Genomic DNA, 22,584 nt, shown 5'->3' on the forward strand with positions numbered 1-22,584 from the left:
CAAGAAAAATAAAGTTAATTAAAGCCTGTTTAAAAAAAGAGGGAGAGATAATCGGACAAAAACCTTGTTTTCAAATTAAATAATAATACACCTTAATTCATGGTTTTAAATAAATAATAGTGAAAATTTAAAAATACTTATAATAATGAACCAAAAATGCACATGAGATGAAGCTAATGCAGTTGTGCTTCATCTAAATGCTTATATAAGAAAAAACAAAATTATAAAAACAAAGAGCTAAGGGCCCAGGGTAACAACTTATGAGGAAACAGCAAAATAAGAAAGATCAATATAGGGGCACCTGGGTGGCTCAGTCGGTTAAACATCCGATTTCGACTCAGGTCGTGATCTCACAGTTTGTGAGTTCAAGCCCCGCATTGGACTCTGTGCTGACAGCTCGGAGCCTGGAGCCTGCTTCAGATTCTGTGTCTTCCTCTCTCTCTGCCCTTCCCCTACTCATGTTCATTATCTCTCTCTCTCAAAAATAAACATTTTTTTTTAATAAAAAAAGACCAATATAAAACTTTACTGTTCTACAGTAAAGCATTTCCGTCAGTATGCTGTTTTCCTGTCAACTGCTAAGAACAAAAGTAAAGTTACTTTTCAACTTGTAATTCTAACATGCAGTTCAAAATTCACATGCCCAAACTTGAGCTCTAACCTGTTGACCTTGTCTTCTTCATTTCAATGAAGGTGAACTCTAGTCCTCATAACTCTAGTCACTCATAACAAATATTTGGGCAGCCAATTTGATTTCTCTCTTCCACCACTGATCCATAGACAACATTTTTTTTTTTCTGACTTCAGAGTAAGTCTGGAATCTGATCACTTAGAAACACTTTCACAGCATTAAAATGGAAGAAATTGCTAATAATGCTGGTACCATCAGTGACTCAAACAAATATTTTGCCGGAATGTGAGAACATGAAAGTGAAACAGTACATATTGTACATTCTGTTTACAAGATGTCCTAAAACTGGTCTATAGTTTCAAAAAAAAATCAAAACAATGATTCTCTCTTGTTGGGATATTGACTGAGAAGAGATGTGATAGAACTTTCTAGTAATGGAATTTTTCTATTGATGGCTATATAGTTTATCCAGGCATATGCATTATTAAAAATTCATTGAGTTTTATTATGAAAATGTGTTCAGTCACTATATGCAAATTTTACATGGCACCATGGGAACAAGTATTTAGTTTCTAGGTTTGTTTTTCACATCAGTATGGGCAAAAAAGCCTAAAACTACTCTTTGTTATACTAGGCTTAAGCAAATGAGTTAATACTTTGAGGATAATAAAAGTTGTATTTCCCTATGTGGTGAAAGGAGTTAAAGATGGGGAAATTTGAAAAGGCTAGAATGAAACTTGTTGCATAGAATTGGGGATATCAGGATAGACTCATTATATAGATAAAGAGAGATATATATCTAGACTCATTTTATAGATCTATCTATATGTATGTATACATTTATGTATCTGCTCCTATATCTGTTTACACAAAGGACCTAAAAGCAATGATACACCAGTGACAATGAGCATTCCTAGAATCCAGTTTTGGGTTTCTAAAAAAAATTCTCCACTGAAATAAACCAAGAGAAATAGTCTGTTCCAGAGTGTGGCTCGTAAAGTAGAAGTTGAACCTGGTATTTATTTTTACACTGGAGAGTGAGGAAGTAATAAAATAATTACAGGACCATGTCAAAAGGACACAAATTTAGTTTGAAGAGGCTTCCAACTGGCCAAGTTTGGGACAAGTCAGGCATCAAAATACATAATCAAATAACAATCCATTGAAAGCAACGAGAATTCATAAAATCCTACTGATATATTAAATATATGTCACACAAAAAAAGGAAAGCCATTTCTTATAGAATAGAGACCAATGAATGCAGTAGCATTGTTGAAACTAGAAAATCATCAATGGATGTTAAACTATTCAGTGAAATTTTGATAAAAAGAATATTGAAATATTTTCATACGTTTTCCCAAAATTATTCATTAGGAAAAAAAGTAACTTTATAGAGAAACCTGACAGGTGTAAATTTAGGTGATTAATATTAACATCACCAGTTTGGGGAAATGTGCTTTCTGAAATAATGCACTGAAGAGGACATTATATTATTTAAGTGGTAATTCCACTCCACATGTCATGAAGAAACATCAGAAGTACACAAATTAAAGGGCATTTTACTAAAATAAGTAACTTACATTCTTAAAAAATATTAAGACAAGAATGACAAAAGAACAGATTAAAATTTTAAGAAACTGGTGATATGACAACTAAAGGCAATACATCATTCTGGATTTGGTCCTGGCTACGGAAACATATATACAATGTACATTAATAGGGAACTTGTATGATCTTAGTACTGTTGTGCCATTAAATTTTGTAATTTTTATAATTGTACTGTGGCTAAGGTCCTTATTCGGAAACACATACTGAATTATTTAGTGTGAAGGAACATATTGTTTGCAGTTATCAAATTGTTCATGTAATAATATAGAAACTGCTAAAACAAATAGAGTGCAATACTTATCAAGTGGTGAATCTGAGTAAAAGGGACTGTGGGAATTTCTTGTATTCCTGAACAATTTATGTAAGTTTGAAGTTAACCCAAAATTTAAATAAAATCCAGTTTGGATTATTCTAATAAATACAGAAATTCATACAAAAAAGTGGGGTGATGTCAGAACAATAACCTGATATATGTACAGCATTAGATTAGTGGATTGCAAGTGTGTGAAAATAGATCTATGTTTCAAATAGCAACATGAATAAATAAATTTTTTGAAAAAATATCAAAAGATCAATATATAAAGGTCAATACCACCCCAGAATTGAAACACAAAGACAAAGTATTTTATACACCTGATTCAAAGTAGCTGTTTTGCATGTAGATTGTAAATACAACAAACCAGAGTGAATATCTATGTAGAAAGAGGTATGAGATGGAGAAAGAGGAAAGGGTGTAGCATTAAAACAATGAAAAATTAAAATAAGTGGTATTGAACTCTTAGCACTATTGTCTGTCATGAATCTACAGGTGTGGTTAATTGCCTTCACATTCCAAAATTCCAATAAAACATGAAAATGTATTTAATGAAATTGAGATTGTTTTAGAAAATAAGGCATTGAACATTTATCACAGTTCTCCAATGTAGTCTTGTGCCCTCCAGTCCTCCTTAATATCCCATGTTCTAGACTATAAAAGGAGGGTTCAGTAACTTCAATTTGGTAAACAATATAGCATATCCACCATGACACAGGTATTTATACATAAGGGCCACCTAATGGAACACATTACTCTGGCTGACAAAGAAATTGATATTTAACAAATATCTGGAAAGCATTTCAGGTAAATAATATGAGATCCATTTTACTGGATAGTACTTAAAGCAACAAGAGTTGACACCAAAGAGCATTTAATATTTATTCATTTCCCCTACTTCTTTTTCCAGTTTCGTTCATTTAGTAACAGTTAAGCAGATGCACTTCCTTAATCTTGGAAATCTTGCATTCATTTTCAGGAGCAATCTTTTTGTTTTAAATTTTATTTGATCGTTAATATGTTTTGGTATTTAATTGCAATGCCACAGAGTTGAATACATCATGGTGACCACAATAAAACCACAATGGAAACCTGCTGTTCTTCAGGGAACATGATGTGGTTTGACTGGCTTGGTAACAAATGACAAAGAACAAACAAATTGGAAACAAATCAATCACCAGTAACATTTTTTTTTTCAATTGACTGAGCTTTTGTCAAAGTCACAAAATTGCAGAACATTGGAGATTTAGACTGTGTAAAGCTGTAAGCATTCAGTTCCTCGTCTGTGATTTTTTTTCCACCTCATTTTGTTGTATTTAAATGGGCTTTGTTTCAGTTTCCAGCTGGTGGGTGTCCTACAGGAGTGAATTCTGATACAATGTTTTCAAAAGACTTAAAACAACTTCAGTGATTATTTAGGCTTAGCAGTTTGTGGGATAATAAGTTGAAGTTTATCACTGCCAGCATTTCAAATGAATGAAGTTCATTTAGGAGTGAAGAGGTCAGTAATTCAGAATGTTCTATTTCAGTTGGGGAAGAAAAGTAGATGGAGAAAGTCCCTGTAGACTCTGTCATCAGGCACAAAGCACAGGATGGAAATTAGGAAGGCTGCAAATCTAAGAAGCAGTAGCTTTTCCAAGAAGAGAAAAATAAAATAGAAATAAAAGGTTGGTAGAAAGGATACAGTTTAAAGGTACCCAGGAGAAATCATCACAGAGTTTTGAGTGATGATCCTTTCATGAACAGTAGGAGGTTGCGTGATACACTTTCACTTGCCGTTGCAACCATAATTACTAGCCTACCTGCATTTTGCATTCTGATGAGAGAAAAGAGGTTTAAATTATCTTGGTAGTTCCTTTTTTTCTGAAATGTTCCAAGGTAATCAAAGAATCTATATCAGTGATTCTTTCTGTAAAAGGCCAGAATGAGTGTATTCCATTTTGGGTGCATAAATAAAGGTTTCCTTATTTGGTTAATTTTGGTTTGGGGAAGAAAAATTGAGAAGGTCCTTCTGGAAATGGCAATTCATCAATACCAACTACTAGTAGTTCCCACCTGTCTTGTCTCTTCCTATGGAGATCATTTGAAGATCAAATGAAGATCTTCCTATGGAGATCATTTGAAGATCCCATTATCACTAATTTGGGAATTAATAAAATCATTCTCTCAAGGATGCTCTTAGAGGAAAAAAAGAGAAACACAAAAAAGAATTATGAATTGGAGAAATATCACACAATGTATTACATTTTATGTTTTGAATTAAATTAGGTAGCTTTGATTTCCTGTTCAAAAATTAAATATAGTCCTATCAAATTTTTTATTATCCATAATTTCTTTAAGAATTAGTAACTTTTGGGGCGCCTGGGTGGCGCAGTCGGTTAAGCGTCCGACTTCAGCCAGGTCACGATCTCGCGGTCCGTGAGTTCGAGCCCCGCGTCGGGCTCTGGGCTGATGGCTCAGAGGCTGGAGCCTGTTTCCGATTCTGTGTCTCCCTCTCTCTCTGCCCCTCCCCCGTTCGTGCTCTGTCTCTCTCTGTCCCAAAAATAAATAAACGTTGAAAAAAAAAATTAAAAAAAAGAATTAGTAACTTTAGCATTAGGAAGCATTTTATCACATATATACACTCAAGGGCAACATTAATAGGACTCATCATTTAAATTAAATAATATATGTATTCTATTGAACTGTTTGTTTTTAAAGGTTGTACTTGTCTTAAATTTATAATCACAATTTGTATGGGTAACCTCCACACAGTCCCTGTGTGTCTATCTGATATTTGCTAATTTCATCATACACTCTGTAAAGATAAAGCCACAGTTCAGTTAATATAAGTCATTGTGGGTTTTAGAAAACAGATTTAGGAAAATCCTCTCGTGATCACCTTATTTTCTTTCTGATTACTATGGATAAAATGTTAGCAGTAAAGAGTTTTAATTAAAGAACCATTGGAGAAGGGCCTAGCAGTAATCATTAGAAGCACCTAAGAGGGGCTCCTGAGCAGCACAGTCAGTTAAGCATCCACCTTCGGATGACCCAGGTTATGACCTCAGTTTGTGAGTTCCAGCCCTGCGTGAGGCACTGTGCTGACAGCTCAGAGCCTGGAGCCTACTTCGGATTCTGTGTCTCCCTCTCTGTCTCTGCCCCTTGCTGCTTGTCCTCTGTCTCTCTCTGTCTCTCAAAAATAAATGAACGTTAAAAGAAAAAAAAAGGGGGCAAGATAACCTGAGTTAAACTATAATATATATTTGTCAATTTGCTATAATCTGGAGGATTTGAAAATCAAGGGCTTTTATTTATTAAAAGCATTACAAAATCTATAATTATTCTGCTAATAGGTCATAATAAGTCTTGTATAAACATAGGCATAATAATTGGTTTGTATTTTCATGGATTAACCCACTCATTAAAAAAAATCTCACAGTACATATTTATCTTTGTCTGATTTATCTCACTTACCATACTGTCTTTAAGGCCCATCAATGCTGTCGCAAATGGCAGGATTTCCTTTCTTATAGATGCACAATATCCCATTGTATATGTTTCCCACAACTTCTTTTTCCATTCATCCATGGGCAGACATTTAGGTTGTTTCCATATCTTGGCTATTGTAAATAATGTGGCAGTAAATATGGAAGTGCGGTTTTCTCTTTGAACTCTTGTTTTCATTTCCTTTGCATACATACCTGGCAATGGAATTACTGGACCATATGGTTCAATAATAATTTTTTTTAAATTTTAATTTTGTTTTTTTAATTTACATCCAAATTAGTTAGCATATAGTGCAACAATGATTTCAGGAGTAGATTCCTTAATGCCCCTTACCCATTTAGCCTGTCCCTCCTCCCACAACCCCTCCAGCAACCCTCTGTTCTCCATATATATGAGTCTCTTCTGTTTTGTTCCCCTCCCTGTTTTTATATTATTTTTGCTTCCCTTCCCTTATGTTTATCTGTGTCTTAAAGTCCTCATATGAGCGAAGTCATAGGATATTTGTCTTTCTCTAATTTTGCTTGGCATAATACCTCTAGTTCCATTCACATAGTTGCAAATGGCAAGATTTCATTCTTTTCGATTGCCGAGTAATACTCCATTGTGTATATATACCACTTCTTCTTTATCCATTCATCCATCGATGGACATTTTGGCTCTTTCCATACTTTGGCTATTGTTGATAGTGCTGCTATAAACATTGGGGTGCCTGTGTCCCTTCGAAACAGCATACCTCTATCCCTTGGATAAATACCTAGTAGTACAATTGCTAGGTCATGCAATCTATTTTTAGTTTCTTGAGGAACCTCCATACTATTTTCCAGAGTGGCTGGACCAGCTTGCATTCCCACCAGCAATTCAAAAGAGATCCTCTTTCCCCACATCTTTGCCAACATCTGTTGTTGCCTGAGTTGTTAATGTTAGCCATTCTGACAGGTGTGAGGTGGTATCTCATTATGGTTTTGATTTTGTATTTCCCTAATGATGAGTGATGTTGATTATTTTTTTCATGTGTCAGTTGGCCACCTGGATGTCTTCTTTGGAGAAGTGTCAATTCATGTCCTTTGCCCATTCCTTCCTGGATTATTGTTTTTTGGTGTTGGGTTTGATAAGTTCTTAATAGATTTTGGATACTAACCCTTTATCTGATATGTCGTTTACAAATATCTTCTCCCATTTAATTGGATGCCTTTTAGTTTTGCTGATTGTTTCCTTCACTGTGCAGAAGGTTTTTATTTTGATGAGGTCCAAATAGTTCATTTTTGCTTCTGTTTCCCTTGCCTCTGGAGACGTGTTGAGTAAGAAGTTGCTGCGGCCAAGGTCAAGGAGGTTTTTGCCTTCTTTCTCCTCAAGGATTTTGATGGCTTCCTGTCTTACATTTAGGTCTTTCATCCACTTTGAGTTTATTTTTGTGTATGGTGTAAGACAGTGGTCCAGGTTCATTCTTCTGCATGTCGCTGTCCAGTTTTTTCAGCACCACGTGCTGAAGAGACTGTATTTATTCCATTGGATGTTCTTTTCTCTTTGTCAAAGATTAGTTGGCCATACATTTGTGGGTCCATTTCTGGGTTCTCTATTCTGTTCCATTGATCTGAGTGTCTGTTTTTGTGCCAGTACCATAATGTCTTGATGATTACAGCCTTGTAGTATAGCTTGATCTCTGGGATTGTGATGCCTCCAGGTTTGGTTTTCTTTTTCTTTTTTTTTTTTTTTTTTTTTAATTTTTTTTTCAACGTTTTTATTTATTTTTGGGACAGAGAGAGACAGAGCATGAACGGGGGAGGGGCAGAGAGAGAGAGGGAGACACAGAATCGGAAACAGTCTCCAGGCTCTGAGCCATCAGCCCAGAGCCTGATGCGGGGCTCGAACTCCCGGACCGCGAGATCTTGACCTGGCTGAAGTCGGACGCTTAACCGACTGCGCCACCCAGGCGCCCCTGGTTTTCTTTTTCAAGATCGCTTTGGCTATTCAGGGTCTTTTCTGGTTCCATACAAATTTTAGGATTATTTGTTCTAGGTCTGTGAAGAATGCTGGTGTTATTTTGATAGGGATTGAATTGAATATGTAGATTGCTTTGGGTAGTATTGACATTTTAACAATATTTGTTCTTCCTATCCAGGAGCATGGAATCTTTTTCCATTACTTTGTGTCTTCTTCAATTTCTTTCATAAGATTTCTATAGTTTTCAGTGTATAGATTTTTCACCTCTTGGTTAGATTTATTCCTAGGTATTTTATGGTTTTTGGTGCAATGGTAAATGGGATCGATTCCTTGATTTCTCTTTCTGTTGCTTCATTCTTGGTCTATAGGAATGCAACCGATTTCTGTGCATTGATTTTATATCCTGGAACTTTGCTGAATTCATGGATCAGTTCTAGCAGTTATTTGGTGGAATCTTTTGGGTTTTCCATATACAGTATCATGTCATTTGTGAAGAGTGAAAGTTTGACCTGCTCTTGGCCAATTTGGATGCCTTTTGTTTCTTTGTGTTGTCTGATTGCAGAGGCTAAAACTTCCAATCCTATGTTGAGTAACAGTGGCAAGAATGGACATCCCTGTCTTGGTCCTGACCTTAGGGGGAAAGCTCTCAAATTCTCCCCATTGAGGATGATATTAGCATTGGGTCTTTCAGATATGACTTTTATGATCTCAAGGTATGCTTCTTCTATCCCAACCTTTTTAAGGGTTTTTATCAAGAAAGGATGCTGTATTTTGTCAAATGCTTTCTCTGCATCTACTGAGGGATCATGTGGTTCTTGTCCTTTCTTTTCTTGATGTGGTGAATCATGTTAATTGTTTTGTGAATATTGAACCAGCCCTGCATCCCAGGTTTAAATCCCACTTGGTCGTGGTGAATAATTTTTTTTAATGTATTGTTGGATCCAGTTGGCTAATATCTTGTTGAGGATTTTTGCATCCATGTTCATGAGGGAAATTGGTTTATAGGTCTCCTTTTTAGTGGGGTCTTTGTCTAGTTTTGGAATCAAGGTAATGCTGGCTTCATAGAAAGAGTTTGGAAGTTTACCTTCCATTTCTATTTTTTGGATCAGCTTCAAGAGAATAGGTGTTAACTCTTCCTTAAATGTTTGGTAGTATTCCCCTTTACAATCTAAAAAAAATGCTTATTTAATAGTAGCTATATGTAAAGGTAGAAATGTGTGGAAATTTATAAGTAGATATATGTAAAGGCATGTACATAAAAGTAAGAAATATGTGAAGAAACATACATATAGAAAAAAATAAGTAGAAATATGTAAAGGAATGTATGTATAAAATTTCCACACTGTTGTGTTCAGAGGAAAAATTGAGCTTGTGTTAAGAAAAATACAGTTTTCCTCTAAACAGAAGAATGTACATATACCTAGACACATGACTGTCAGTTTGTGTGTGTGTGTGTGTGTGTGTGTGTATTGATTTACTTTTCAACTTGAATACATCCATGGACACATGAGCATATTACATACATGTATAAATATTATTTTTAATTTAAATATTTGTATGTATTTTGGGCATTTTAATCTAAATTCCAAAATAGTAGTGTGGTATTTGCAAATGTGGTATTTTAGTATTAGGGATCACAGCTAACCTAACAGTCAATTTTTTTTTAATTTTTTTATTGTTTGTTTATTTTTGACAGAGAGAGACTGAGCATGAGTGGGGGAAGGGCAGAGAGAGAGGGTGACACAGAATCCGAAGCAGGCTCCAGGCTCTGAGCTGTCAGCACAGAGCCCGACGTGGGGCTTGAACTCACAGACCGTGAGATCATGACCTGAGCTGAAGTCAGACACTCAACCGATGAGCCATCCAAGCACCCCATAACAGATAAATCGTTTAATGAAATGTTCAATTAATCAGTCATGGTTACTTCCAAATAACACTAATGAAATCAGGGCTATATAAAGAAAAAATATTATTCAGTAATAAAAGTTAATTAATATGAATGGCTAAGTACTTAATATTTCACATTTTTTAATAAATGTTTTGCTAAACTGGTCCCGCAAAACATAATAAAACAAATCATATTTTTTCTTTATCGTGATCATTGTGGAAAAAGCAAAAGAATTTTTATTATTTTTTCTTTTAGAACAACTTGCTTATTGAGTCTTTGTGTATCTACACAGAGATAGCTACATAATCATCTTATATCATTTTGAGCCACCTTTTTAATCAGGCCATTGCTGCAGGCACCAGAAGTTTGCAGGAGTCCACTGGGCACTTTTCTCAGTCCACATTGCATCTCTTGCTTCCTTTTCCCCAGCATGTATCTACCATCACTACATGGTTTACCTGTAAGACTTGCTCAACCAATCTAGTTCAAGCACAAACTTGGAAAGGTAAGGTAGTTAATGGCTCCTGAAGGAACCCTTGATGATTTGACAACAGAAGTCTGTGGATGAGTACTTCTCTGTTCCTGTTAAAAATCCTCAGGTGTAGTTCGTACAGGTACATGAACTACTTCAAGGGATTCATGTCAGCCATATTTCAGCAGAGAAGTAGAATCATTCTGTTAGAGATTAGATAGATAATAGATGAGAGATCAACCGATAAATTTCTAGCAAGGAATTGGCCTATGCAGTTGAGGAGGGCTTGCTAGGCAATTTCCAGTTCTGTGCAGCAACTATCAGGAAGGGCAAGCTGGAACTTCCAAGTCAAAAGCTGAACTGCTGCCCATAGATGGAGTTTCTTCTTCAAGAAAGGCTCAGCTCTATTCTTAAGGCCTTTCAACTGACTGAATCAAGCCCACCCAGATTATCTAGAATAATATCCCCTGCTTAAACTCAAGTGATTAAAGTCAATTTTTATAATATCTATAAAATATCTTCACAGGAAAATTAGATTGGTTTATGTTAAATGACTTAGGACTATGGTCTGGCCAAGTCAGCACATCAAGTAGCCCATCCTAGGGCCTGAGCCTTATTTGTCCTGAACATAAACCACTTCAATAATACATACTTAGTTTGACTTTAGTGTCATGCTCTAAATCCTTGTCCCTAGGAGAAAATCCTCACATAAACTACCTGCATGCTAACCCAGGTTGTAAACTCTATTTCCGAAGATGGGGAGACAGACAATTGATATGAGATAATTGGTATCACAGTGGCCTTAGAAAGCAGATACTCAACATGGCATTCTGATGAGAGATCACCCGCAGGACAGACAGCAATAAGGACTCCACTGATGTTATCAGTCGTGGTAACAATAACCCGTGGAATGCAGAAGCATTATCATTACTAAGAATCTCACTGGTGGAACATTTTTATGAGGTGTGTATTGGTGTCATGGTGCGGCCATGACAAATTACCACAAACGAGGATATTCTTCATTCTCTCACAGTTCATAGTCCAGGAGTCTGAGATGAGGGAGATGGCAAGGCTATATTTCCTCCAGAGGCTTTAAGAGAATCTATTCCATGCCTCTCTCCTAGATTCTGTTGGTGTTCCCTGATTTGTAGCCATTATTCCAATCTCTACCTTTTTCACTTCTCTGTGTATCTGTTTTAAAGAAACCTTATTTTCATTCTTATAAGGTTACATGTGATTGTATTTGGGGCTCACCCAGAAAAATCAATGGTAAACTCCTCCTGTGAAGATTCTTAATCACTTCCTTTTCCATCCATCTAAGACAATATTCACAGGTTCAGAGGATTAGAACATAGACATCCATTATTTAAAGCCAACTTCCAGCATGCAACTAGGTAGGCTGTGAAACTTTGACTTATAATGTAGGGATTATTCTTCAACATTCTGGAACATTTTGGACATCATAAGGATTTGGTTGATGTCCTGAGATTAATTTTAGGAGCCCTGAAAGAAAATGATAGACTCAGATTAGCAAACTATCAATGGCACACTATGACTGTCAGAATAATTCCATGGGGACATTTTAAGAAACTCGTCACCTACAGCTGAGAGGTAGACTGTACCGAAAAATCAGGCTGAAATTTAATTTAAGTTGTAGCAGAGCTTCAAAGGATACCAAATGTACATATTCGGAGATCTATGCCAAAGTCAGGACCCAGATAGGGAAAAAGTATAATGATGGTATATATGATGGTGAAATTTGTTGGTGTAGCTGAGCATCTTGAACTCTATATTTCCATCCAAGGGAACCAGCTCCTTCCTTGCTATAAGACAACAACAGCAGAAATCTCACTTGAGGCATTTGCACAAAGATGCTCTATGGCTATCTCAGTGCTTCAATTCTAGGCCATTCTTCAATTTATCTTAAAGCCAATAAATAGGCTAGGTTGCTGCAAAGACTAATTTGAGAACAACTACAACTTTATTTGGTTCCCAGGAAATACTCAAAAGCAACTTTTTCCATCAAGGTAGTAAGAAATACGCTGGTAAGAACACAGGAGGATATTTATGAAACTCAAGAGGTCAGAGTTGACAGAATAAACTAATTTACCTTGGTGTTCCCATTACCATGGTATTGCGATGGAACTAGTTTACTTTGTAGTGTATTGGTAGGATTGTTAGTATTCTCAAAAACCAGAGACTGAGATTGGTACTCCATGGTAAGAGGCAAGATGGAAATAATGACCAAAATAGATTCTAAGTTGGAGTGGTAACCAGTCCTGATCTGTATGTTCCCAGGAGAAAATGAACAACTAGTTTAGTCTATTACAAGACACATTAGCCTGCTATGCTATTACAGAAAACTCTAGTAAATATACTCAGTCAATGGTAGCTGAGTTAATAAAATGATAATCTGTAAAAACTGACCATAAATTGATATGCAATTTAAAATTGGTGTGTGTGTGTGTGTGTGTGTGTGTGTGTATTTTTTCATGTTGAAGGTTGTGGGGATGAAACCAGATAGACAAGTATTCTAGAAAATTAATACATAATACAATTCTGAAGACTTTGTACATTTTGCACTTTGGGTTATTCTGAAGACTAGAGTGACTTATTCTATATCTCTTCTCCTAGTACCCCAAGAAGTTAGCTGACATCTGTAACTGTGAACCCACAAATCTTCTGTGGGTTTAGCCATTGGCTTTTTAAGGAAAAATTGCTGATAAAGGAATTTATTTTCTCAAAATTTACAAGTAAATAAATGAAATATTTCCATGCTTTAACTTTGTAACCTTAGAGAAGGCTTATTTCTGATAAAAGACTTTTCCTAAATTTATAACTCATCTTAATCAGGTTTTCAGTTCTTTCTCAAAAAATATGAAGCACATTCAAAGAAAAAAAAAGTCTAACTATAATTTCCTGAAAAAATTTCCTATGAATGGATGCAATTATGCATATTTTAAATGAAAATTACCTAAGCTTTCAGTAAACACTGACAATTTTCATATTTGAACAATCTATATTGCATAGCATGTTAATTTTCATCATTAATGAGAGGAGTATTATACTCTAATTAATTTTGTAATTAACAGAATGGTATTTAAAATGTCAAATAATCTAAAAACATGAAATGCAGATTTTAAACAGAGTGCATTATCATAATGTAAATCATTATTAACATAAGCTAAGTGGATTTGTTGATGTTTATTTAAAGCAGGTACTTTAATTGTTAAAAGAATATTCTCTACAGGGATACACAGAATTTGAAATGGCTATGCCTCTCAGGGTTATACTAGGAGCTTATTCTGAGCAGGTTTATAGCTTGCTCCTCTAATTCTGGACTCTTGCAGTCTACAGGTCATAGTAACCAAGGGATGATGCCACCAAGGCACACTGATAACTACCTCATTGCAGTCAGTGCTCCTCACTAGATGATTGGAAACAGGATAGAATATATATGTGGTGAGTGACTAATGACTATGAAGAAGAAAGAGGGCTTATTTTCCAGTAAAGACCTAAATGAAATTTCTAATTGTGACACATTTGGAGTACTTCATAGTATTCCTATGTTTAGAGGCAATGATTATCAGGAGGCAGAAGATGAGCGACAACAACACAGGCAGGCCACCAAAGTGTTTGGAGGTTATTCTCACGTAAGAAAAACATTATTAGAGGCGCCTGGGTGTTTGAGTCAGTTAAGTGTCGGACTCTTGAATTTGGCTCAGGTCATGATCTCACAGTCATGGAATTGAGCCCTGTGTCAGGGTCAACCTGAGCATGGAGCCTGCTTGGGATTCTCTCTCTCTGGCCCTCTCTCTCCTCCCCCCGCCCCACTTTCTCTCTCTCAAAATAAATAAACTTTTAAAAAAGGAAAAACATTATTATCTTCCTTCTTACTGTAATATTACATAGGGTTAGTTAGTAAGAACTAGAAGGAAAATGAGCAGTGCCATCAATTAGTGGTTCTGGATTCTGAGAGGAATGACTTCACAATATTATCTTTTGGACACAGTAGCAAATTGAAATCTTGTGTTTCTCTCACTGGACAGGGAATGAATCTCTATCTTTTTTGTTTGAAGAAAAGTTGCATGCTCAATGGAAAGATTTTCTGGGTTTGTATGTGTAAAAAGATAGTTTGAATGCACAGTGGTCCCCGAGTGCAACATAGAGGCAACTTCTTTTTCTTTGTTTTTTAAAAAACGTTCCCTTCCAATAAGGATCTTTTTTTCCTCTACTTTGTGTGAATCTCAATGAAAGATAATTACAGGACTACAATTTCAACAATATATTGCTGGGCCAAATTGGACTACTTTTTAATCTCTCACCTAGGAATGTAAATGGTGACCAGATAATTTGAGAGAGCATAATCTAATTTAGTATCATAAAAATAAGATCTAAGATTTCCTGCTGCTTTTGAAAGCCTGGGTCTTTTCTGTTTCCTGTTGTTACTTTAAGTTAATCACATATTCCTTCATCCTGTGACCATACATGCTACTTATGTTGAGGTTTTTGTTTTTGTTTGTGGAGCTGAATATTTCCCTAATTTTGGTCCTTAGTTCAGAATTATTAGTTCTGATTTTCATAATCAGGAAAAAAAGGAAAATTATTATGGGCATAAAAACTGAATAAACATTTAAAAACTTTAGCATTTTACATTCATTTTAGTGTGAATAAAAGACTTAAAAAAGAAATTATAATTAACGTATCATAATATTTCAAGGATATTGCTTAAAATAAGGCTAAGGAAAAACAAAATGAGTCATATTCAAGAAAAATTAAAGAAAATTATTAAATAGCATACTAGTATGAAAAAAGAATACTTGTTAAAACTGATTAAATATGTAACATGCATAAGATGCTATGAAAATGAGCCAAATATAATAGCAATGTAGAAGATGATCATTTGTTTATATATGCATGTATAGAGAGAGAGAGAGAGAGAGACAGTCATGGTCATGAGAAAAAATATCTATGGCAGCTACTTTTGATTTATGAATAATTTGTTTTCTTGTTTATAATTCCTATACTATACATTTATATATAGGTTTATAACATTTCTAAGTTTAAAACCAAAATCATATTCTCACGTCTTGAAATTACTAAATCAGAAAGTATAAGGGAGCTTAGATTTTTCTTGTTTACATGCATATGCATATAGATAGATGATAAAGAGATACACACAAACACACAGACACCCCAACAGAAATACCAGCTCTCTGGGTCAGAAATCAGGGGTTTCTTTACCTATAGCAACATGGAAGAATGATACTCTAGCATTGGTCCCTAGTATGTAACATATCACAGGTAGCAGAATGACAGCCAGATGCACAGTCTACACATATAATGGGATTGTACTATAGGAGAATGTTGTGTGAGTCTCAGTCTACTGAACTTGATGTTCTCAGCTAGGAATGCTTGAGGCACTTACCTGGGCCCAAATATACTCATAAGGGAGCACTAGAAACATCTTTCCTGTACCATCCACCACCAGATATTATGGCTGAATCAACCTTTGTGAGTCTTTTTTTTTCTTTATAGGTACATGTGTATATATATACATATCTATATGTGTGTGTGTGTGTGTGTGTATATATATATATATACGTATATATATACACATAAACCTCTTAGATTCATTCATCTGTGTATGAATGTTTGGGCTGCTGCCATATCTTGGCTACAGTAAATAATGATGCAATAAACATAGGTGTGCATCTACTTTTCCAAATTAGTGTTTTCATTTCTTTGGGTAAATGTGCAGTAGTGGTATTACTGGATGATATGGTGTTTCCAACTTTAATTTTTTGCGGAAACTCCATACTGTTTTCTACAATAACTGCACCATTTACATTCCCACCAACAATGTAAAATTGTTGCCTTGTCTTCACATCCTCATCAACACTTGTTATTTCTTCTGTTTTTGATACCAGCCATTCTGACTAGTATGAAGTAATATCTCATTGTGGTCTTAATTTGCATTTTCCTGATGATTAGTGATGTTGAGCATGTTTGCATGTGTCTGTTGGCCATCTGTGTGTGTTTTTTGGAAAAATGTCTATTCAGGTCTTCTGCCCACTTTTTTGGTGTTGAGTTGTGTAAATTCTTTATATGTTTGGATATTAACCCCTTATCAGATGTAGCATTTACAAATATCTTCTATTAAATCATTCACCTTTTTTGTTTTGTTGATGGTTTCCTTTGCTGTGCAAAAGCTTTTTATTTGGTATAGTCCCAATAGTTTTGTTTTTGATTTTGTTTCCCTTAACTGAGGGGACAAATACATAAACATGTTGCTAAGGGTTATGTCCTAGAGATTACTACTTATGTTTTCTTCTAGTAGTTTTATGGTCTCAGGTTTCACATTAAGGTCTTTAATCCATTTTGAGTTCATTTTGTGTATTTTGTAAGAAAGTGATCCAGTTTCATTCTTTTGCATGTAGCTGTCCAGTTTTCCCAACATCATTTATTGAAAAGACTGTCTTTTCCCCACTGTGTATTCTTGTCTTCTTTTTTTGTTGTTGTTGTAGATTAATTGACCAAAGTGTAGGTTGATTTCTGGGCTCTCTATTTTCTTCCATTGATCTACATGTCTATTTTTGTGCCAGTCCCATACTGTTTTGGGTACTATGGCTTTGTAGTATATCCTGAAATCTGGGATTTTGATACCTCCAGCTTTGTTCTTTCTCAAGGTTGTTTTGATTGTTCATGGTCTTTTGTATTTCACACAATTCTGAGGAATATTTGCTCTAGTTCTCTGAAAAATTCTGTTAGTATTTTGATAGGGATTTCATCGACTCTGTAGATTGCTTTAGGTAGCATGGACATATGTTAGCAATATTAATTTTTCTAATCCATGAATATGAAATATCTTTCCATTTGTGTCATCCTCAATTTCTTTCATCAATATCTTAGAATTTTCAGGGTACATGTCTTTACCTCTTGTTTAACTTTATTCTTAAGTATTTTATTCTTTTTGTTGCAATTATTTTGTATTCTTGATCTCTCTTTCTACCTTATTGTGTATAGAAATGAAACCTATTTCTGTATATTAATTTTGTGTCCTGCAACTCTACTGAATTCATTTATTGGTTCTAATAGTTTTTTGGTGGAGTCTTTAGGGTTTTCTGATTATTGAAAAGTCTCCTAAAGATGACTGCCCCTCTAACACACTTTCTGAGATTAGCAAATAAATCTCCTTTTTGTGTACCTGAGGTGCTTTTCAAACTTCTACTTTGCTGTATCTTGGTGAGGTTGTTTGTTATGCTATGTAAGGGCAAGGACAACTTCTTGTCACCCTCCAGCTCTCCAAGAGTTGAGCCTGCTAATTTTTAAACTTCCTGGGATTAAGCCCCACTGATTATAAAAACCCTCTAAGTGAAGCCCCTCTAGATTTAAAGCCTAATGTCATAGGGACTTGTCTACCCATGCAGGTTTCCCATGTCTGGGATGCTTGGTGTGGGGTTGATTCCTCTCCCTTCCCCATGCTTGTGGTGTCCCTCCTATTTATGGCTAGTCTGACAGGTTAGTTTGGTTCCCCACTGGGTCTCTGCCTTTCCCACTGTTTTCAATGTAGTTATGATTAACTGTGGGAATTTGTTCTGTCAATCTTGAGTTTGTTTCCTGGTTTGCACTGATGCAGCTGTTATCTAGGTGTTATCATCCTGTGAGACTGGGTAAACTAGGATCCTCCTAATCTGCTATATTCCTCTATCATTTCCCTCCAAGATTTTCTACATATACTATTATGTTATCTGCAAATAGTGAGTTTTACTTTTTCCTTACCAATTTGGATGCCTTTTATTTCCTTTTCTGGCCTTATTACTTTTGCTAGGACTTCCATTACTATGTTGAATGAAAGTGTGGAGAGTGCATATCCTTGTTTTCTTCCTGATCTTAGAGGAAAAACTCTGTTGTACGCTGTTGAGCATAGAATGTTAGCTGTTGATTTTTCATATATGATCTTTATTATGTAGAGGTATGTTTCCCCTAAACCTTCTTTGTTGAGAGGTTTTTTTTTTTAATCATGAATAGATTTTGTAAATTGTCAAATGCTTTTCTACATCTATTGGGAAACTCATATGGTTTTTATCCTTCCTGTTATTAATCTAATTTATCACATTGACTTTCAAAAATTGAATGACCTACTTAATCATGGTGAATGATGACTTTTAATGTATTGTTGAATTCAGTTTTCTAATATTTTGTTGAGGATTTTTGCCTTTATATTCATCAGAGATATTAGCCTGTAGTTTTCTCTTTTTGTAGTGGTTTGTTTTGGTCCAGGGTAATGCTGGTCTTGAGAGTGAATTTGGAATTTTCCTTACTCTTCTACGTTTTGGAGTAGTTCAAGAAGAATAGATATTAACTCTTTAAATGCTTGGTAGAGTTGACATGTGAAGCAATTTGTGGACCAGCCCTTGTGATTATTATGATTATATATGATACATCTCATCAAAACCATCAGAGAACTTATTTATTCCTCACAGATCCTGGAGGGGAAAAGAGCATACCCAGGCCCACAAAGTGAGGTTATTGATAGAGAGAGATAGAAGGACCTGAAGCTCTGCCTTTATTAAGGTCCAAGGGTGGAATAGGTTCTCCACTTCACTCTTTATTGATTAATTTAAAGTGTAAGAGCAAGAATCAGGGCACAGGAAGAAAGAAACCAGGTCACTCAAGCCATCAGTTATCTAGGTTACCCTGGGCTTTCTAAAAGGGGAATTCCATAGTTGAGAGAACCCAGTTTCTTATCTAGTTGTTTTACTAGTAGCTGTATCATACATCTGGTAATACCTTTATTTGAGATAGATGTCTTTGAAATGGATTTCAAGGCAATCAAAAGTTTAAAGTCAGGCACTGACATTACAGTCAAAAAGCTTAATGTCAGCCACATATACTACAAAGAGGCTTCCCAAAATATGAATCTGAAAGTTTATAAAGGAGTGGGATAGCTGTTCCGTTCTTTCTTTTTAGTCAAAGATATCTTTGCTTCTTACCATAAGGAAATTGTCCTCAGGAAGTGAAAGTGAAGGATTCAAGATTTTTACATATTAGAATATAAATAAATATATCCAGAGGAAGGATAAAACAAGCATTATAAACATTTTATATTAGTATGACACATTTGGCATAATTAATGAACATAATTATCGATACGTTATTAACTAAAGTTTATTTTTCAGACTTCCTCAGTTTTCCCCTAATACCACTTTTCTCTGTCATTATCTCCAACCAGTATACCACATTGCATTTAGTTGTCATGTCTCCTTAGGCTCCATTTGGTTTTGATAGTCTCTGAGGCTTTCCTTATTTTTGATGACATTGACAGTTTTGAGGAGGACCAGTCAAAAGTTTTGTAGAATGTTCCTAAAATTTGTCTGATGTTTTTCTCATGATTATATTGGGGTAATGTGTTTTAGGAAAGAAGACCAGAGAAGGAAACTGACATTTTTATCACATTATATTAAGGATATGTGCCAATCACTATGACATCACTTTGATGTTGACTTTGATCAACTGGGTTGAGATAGTGTTTATCAGTTTTATTCACTGTAAATTTACCTTTTTCCTTCATTTACATACTGTAATCTTTGAAATTATTATACACTTAAGTAAGAAGATCTGCTTTACCTCTTTAAAGGAGAAATGGTACATAAGTTACTTGGAATTCTTCTGCATGGAAGATTTACCTATTCATTTATTTATGTGGTCAGTCATTTATTTATAGCATGGTATGTTCAAATAATGTTGCTCAAATTCTTTCAACTTCAAACATTAGCTCTTTCATTTGGCCCCTGTGTCCCCTGGCATATGTCTTTAATTGATCTTTTAGTACTTCCTTACTTTCTATACTACAAGGTATTCCAAGATCATCTTGTGTATTACCTGTCTCAACCCTAAAGTCAACCATTTCGCCAGGAGCTCTGGTTTCTTCTATTAGAGAGTGTTATTAGAAACTAAGACCTTGGTACCTAGGAATACTTATTTCTACTGGGGTATTGTTGTGTCTAGGCCATCTCAATAACAAATGAACGAAAATACATATACATATACACACACACTTGCCCATAAACATTTCTGTATCTGAGTCTATATTAAAGTAAACACAGGTTCACATTGATATCTTCAAATCTAATCCATTACCACATGGATAATACTAGTCTTCTCCTCCTACCTGTCGTAATATTTCTACAACAGTAAGAAAACTGGGTCCCACCATCTGCCATCAATTTACAGAGTTGTTCAATTATGGTATACTTATATGTAGAGTTTTCAGGACTGTTTATCTGTGCACCATGGAACATGACATCATCAAATCAAGTACAGTGATTATTTACAAGTCTCTGCATTCTGTTGATGTAATCATATGGTTTTTCTTAGTCTGTTAATCTGATGAAATATATTGATTAACATATAAAGGTTAAAATAGTATTTCATGGAATGAACTTAACTTGGTCAAAATGTAAAATCCTTTGTATATATTGTTGAGTTTGCTTTGATAATATTCTGTTAAGGACTATTGTGCTTATGTTCATAGGAAGTTTTAGCCTGTAATTTTCTTTTTTTGTAATGACTTTACTGGTTTTCATAATGGGGTAATGCTGGTTGTATACAGTGAGTTAGAAAATGTTCCTTTTGCTTCTATTTCTGGGATGAAATGTTTGGAATAATTCATCAGTGAAGTCATCTGGACCTGGAGCTTTTCTTTTTGGAAGGTTTTTAATTATTGATTCAATTTAACTAATAAATATAAGGAAATTCAGATTAGCTATTTTCCTTTTGTGAGTTTTGATAGCTGTTGTGTTTCAAGGAATTTTTTTAAGTTATCAAATAGGTCAGCACAAAATTATTTATAGAATACCCTTATTGTCCTAATTTTCATGGCATTCATTGCAATGACTCACTTTAATTTCTGATATTAGTAATTTATGCCTAATCTCTCTTTCTCTCTCTTTCTCACTTTCTTTTTGTTAGTCTGGGTAGAAGTTTTGTTTTGTTTTTCCCAAAGAACCAGCTTTTGATTGCTTTAATTTTATCTATTGCTTTCCTATCTTCAATTTCATTGATTTTGCTGTAATTGTTTATTTTCCTTTTTTTTCTTATTGCTTAATTTTCTCTTGTTCCTCTAGATTTTTAAGATGGAAGCTTAGACTATTTCAGGTCTTCTTTTCTTACACGTGCATTTAATGTTACAAGTTTCCTTCTCACTATACCTTTGATGTACAAATTTTGATAAGTTGTATTTTATTTACCTTAGATTGAGATAGCATCTTTGACTCAGGTCATTGAGAAATGTGTTGCATAATTTGTAAATAGTTTAGAGACTTTTCAGCTATCTTTCTGCTATTGACTATTGCTTAATTCCTTTATGGTCTGAAGTCATCCTATATAGGGATCTATTCTTTTAAATTTATTACAGTGTGTTTTATGATATAGTATGTGGTCTTGTTGAGAGTTTCATGTGAGCTTGAGAAGACTATTCTTTTGTTGGATGGAGTTTCTTATATATGCATATTATATCAGTGGTATGTGATAGTGCTGCTAGGGTGATCTGTACCCTTACTAATTTTGTGCCTGCTTATCCATCAATTACTTAGAGAGGGTTGTTTAAGTCTCCAACTAAAATACTGGATGAAAAAATAAAATAAAATAAAATAAAAATAAAATAAAATAAAATAAAATAAAATAAAATAAAATAAAATAATAAAATAAATAATAAATAAAATAAAATGGATGCTCCTGAAGTTCTATCAGGTTTTGTCTCATGTATTTCATATTTGTTGTTCAATAAGCAGATATATAAGATACTTTTCCTGGAGAATATAAATTTTGCATTATGTAGCAGTTCCACTTTATTTCTGATACTGTTTCTTGTTTTCATGTCTGCTTTATTAGAAACTGATAAAGCTAGTCCAGATTTCCCTTGATTGGTATTATCATTGTGTGCATTTCTTTATCCTTTTACCTTCAACCTACTTGTGTCTTTATATTTAATGTGGATTTCTGGTAAGCAACATATACTTGATTCTTGTTTTTAGATCATCCATTCTGATAATTTCTTTTTTTTTTTAAATTTTTTTTAAAATTTTTTTTTTCAACGTTTATTTATTTTTGGGACAGAGAGAGACAGAGCATGAACGGGCGAGGGGCAGAAAGAGAGGGAGACACAGAATCGGAAACAGGCTCCAGGCTCTGAGCCATCAGCCCAGAGCCTGATGCGGGGCTCGAACTCCCGGACCGCG

Source organism: Lynx rufus, unplaced genomic scaffold (assembly GCF_022079265.1).
Source record: "Lynx rufus isolate CCGP_SWC_20201006 ecotype Redwood Valley unplaced genomic scaffold, mLynRuf1.p SCAF_5, whole genome shotgun sequence".
NCBI lineage: Eukaryota > Metazoa > Chordata > Mammalia > Carnivora > Felidae > Lynx > Lynx rufus.